Source organism: Rhinopithecus roxellana, chromosome 4, assembly GCF_007565055.1.
Source record: "Rhinopithecus roxellana isolate Shanxi Qingling chromosome 4, ASM756505v1, whole genome shotgun sequence".
In the NCBI taxonomy this organism is placed as follows: domain Eukaryota; kingdom Metazoa; phylum Chordata; class Mammalia; order Primates; family Cercopithecidae; genus Rhinopithecus; species Rhinopithecus roxellana.
In genome coordinates this window covers 54512320-54515362 of record NC_044552.1, presented here as the reverse complement: position 1 = coordinate 54515362, position 3043 = coordinate 54512320, and the positions used below count along the sequence as shown (strand labels likewise).

General features: G+C 37.2%; 1 pseudogene; it reads left to right on the top strand.

Moving 5' to 3' along the window:
• The first annotated feature begins 1479 nt into the window (after window positions 1-1479).
• Window positions 1480-2326, top strand: LOC104671494 (annotated as a pseudogene).
• Window positions 2327-3043: the final 717 nt, after the last annotated feature.

Here is a 3043-nt window from a genome sequence, read left to right as displayed (position 1 = left end):
GAGGTCAGAGATCTAGGTGGGTTTCGTCATCTAGGACCTTGCAGGGCATGACCACTATCAGACAAGTTTGCCTCAGAGGTAAAAGCAATTATGACAACTCTTGAAAAATAAGATTTTTGCTACCTAATGTTATCCCGCAAGTTTGGCAAAAATTAATACAGCTTTCTAATGTCTGAATTCATATTTATATCTAGGAAGCTATGTGTTATTCTTTTTTTCATATGCAGTTAGAGAAATGATCTCTGTTTTTGATTGCCCCTCAGAACTTATTATTCATAATTCTGTTATTAGTGGTGGGCAGGAGAAATAGCTTCCTATTTTATAAAACTCAGACTTCTGGGGCACTTGAAACTGGAGTTTATCTTTACTTTTGGTTCCAGTTTCTAGAACCTCAAATTTCTTGTTAGTAAGGGGTCCTTTGTTCCACAATCCGAGAAAAAAATAATTAAACATGGGTATTGAGTCATCGTTGTCTATGAAGAGTGGAATTATATCTGGGTGAGATGGAAAGGTAGATGATTAGATTATGACTTTTGTGTAGTGTGAATTTTTACAAAAAACTGCATTCTTTTCCATTTAGAAAAAGAGAAACTTGTAGTTCCTTATCATTTTGACATTTTCCCTTCTCCTCTCTACAGGCACACTTTATCTACTTCTGTGGTTTTAATATAAAAACCTAAATTTCCTGTTCTGCTATTTCTTTTGAGGCCCAGAATCTTTTGTCTAATTAACTACTGAATATTCTGCAGACAGTTAAAACCTAGGGTATCTAAAATCAAAGTCACCAATTTTCTGTCTCAGACCAGCTTCTTCTGCATATTCCCAGTCATAGCTGATGGCAACCCATTCCACCTATTCTCCCAAGTTAGAATTCTGAATCATCTTTGCTCTGTCTTTTTTCTCTCTCCCTCATCCTCACGTCACAGCACATTGTTCTACTGTAAGGATATTTCTTAAATAGTACCTTATCTCCTTTCCCATTTACTACTGCCTCTTACCTAAACTTGTGCAATAACTTCCTGTCAGTTTCTTCAAATCTGTTCGTCTCCCATTCTACTTCCTGGTGTGCTTATAAAAATACAGTATGTAAATGACTTTTACTTGTTCCCTACGGTCTGTAAGACATACAGAAATTACTCAGCATGCCATGCAAGTCTATTTACAATCTTTTAAGTTGGATATCTGGCCTCATAATCTAAGGTCTGACTGCAACAAAATACTTGTCGTTCTTCAAATATTTGCTCATGCTTTTCCCTCCTATGGTAATGTTACCTTCACTCTCTAAGACACACATAGATCTTTCATTTCCTGGTAAATAAGCTGCCTCACATCGTTCAATATTAAATGTTGATTTCTTTGTGAGTTCTTGCTGTTCTCATGGTTGCTCCTTTCTGTATTTCTACGAATTCTCTCGGCAGACGCGGATCGTAGCGGGTGGCTGCTGCTGTAAGGCGGTTGTGGAAGTTAATAAAGGTATCCATGGAGAACACTGAAAGCTCAGTGGATTCAAAATCCATTAAAAGTTTGGAACCAAAGATCATACATGGAAGCAAATCAGTGGACTCTGGAATATCCTTGGACGACAGTTATAAAATGGATTATCCCGAGATGGGTTTATGTATAATAATTAATAATAAGAATTTTCATAAAAGCACTGGAATGGCATCTCGGTCTGTACAGATGTTGATGCAGCAAACCTCAGGGAAACATTCATAAACTTGAAATATGAAGTCAGGAGTAAAAACGATCTTACACCTGAAGACATTGTGGAATTGATGCGTGATGTTTCTAAAGAAGATCACAGCAAAAGGAGCAGATTTGTTTGTGTGCTTCTGAGCCATGGTGAAGAAGGAATAATTTTTGGAACAAATGGACCTGTTGACCTGAAAAAAATAACAAGCTTTTTCAGAGGGAATTGTTGTAGAAGTCTAACTGGAAAACCCAAACTTTTCATTATTCAGGCCTGCTGTGGTACAGAACTGAACTGTGGCATTGAGACAGACAGTGCTGTTGAGGATGACATGGTGTGTCATAAAATCCCAGTGGAGGCCAACTTCTTGTATGCATACTCCACAGCACCTGGTTATTATTCCTGATGAAATTCAAAGGATGGCTACTGGTTCATCCAGTCACTTTATGCCATGCTGAAACAGTACGCCAACAAGCTTGAATTTATGAACATTCTTACCCAGGTTAACCGAAAGGTGGCAACAGAATTTGAGTCCTTTTCCCTTGATGCTACTTTTCATGCAAAGAAACAGATTCCATGTATTGTTTCCATGCTCACAAAAGAACTGTATTTTTATCACTAAAGAAATGGTTGGTTGGTGGTTGTTTTTAGTTTGTATGCCAGGTGAGAAGACGGTATATTTGGTACTATATTTCCCTCTCATTTTGACCTAGTCTCATGCTGCAGAGGGTACGTTAAGTCATACTCCTTCCATCAGGTGGAACCACTGTGAAGCTACCTCAAACTTACAGCCAGGTAGTTGTAATTGAATTAAATTAGGAATAAATAAAAATGGACACTGGTGCAGTCATTATGAGAGGCAATGATTGTTAATTTACAGCTTTCATGATTAGCAAGTTACACTGATGCTGTGCTATGAATTTTCAAGTAATCGTGGAAAAGGTAAACACTGGAGTAATGAATTTTTATGATATTCCCCCCACTTAAGACTGTGCATTCTAGTTTTGTTAAACTATAGAAATGATGATGTGGAAGAACTTAGGCATCTATGGGCATGGTCAAAGGCTCAAACCTTTTTTTTAGTATTGATATACAAAGATGACCTAACTGCATTTTTAGACCATTTATGTGGGATTATGGTTTTGTGATGTCTGTCCTGAACACTTTTGTTGTAAAAAATAATAATAATAATGTTTAATATTGAGAAAGAGACTAAGTATTTTATGTGAGAGGAAGTGTGAGCAAACTCAACTCTTTTAAGGCTAAAACATAACATTCATAGAGGGGTGGAGTTTTAACTGTAAGGTGCTGCAATGCAGCTGATCTACCAGCATGAATACCTTCTGATTTGTC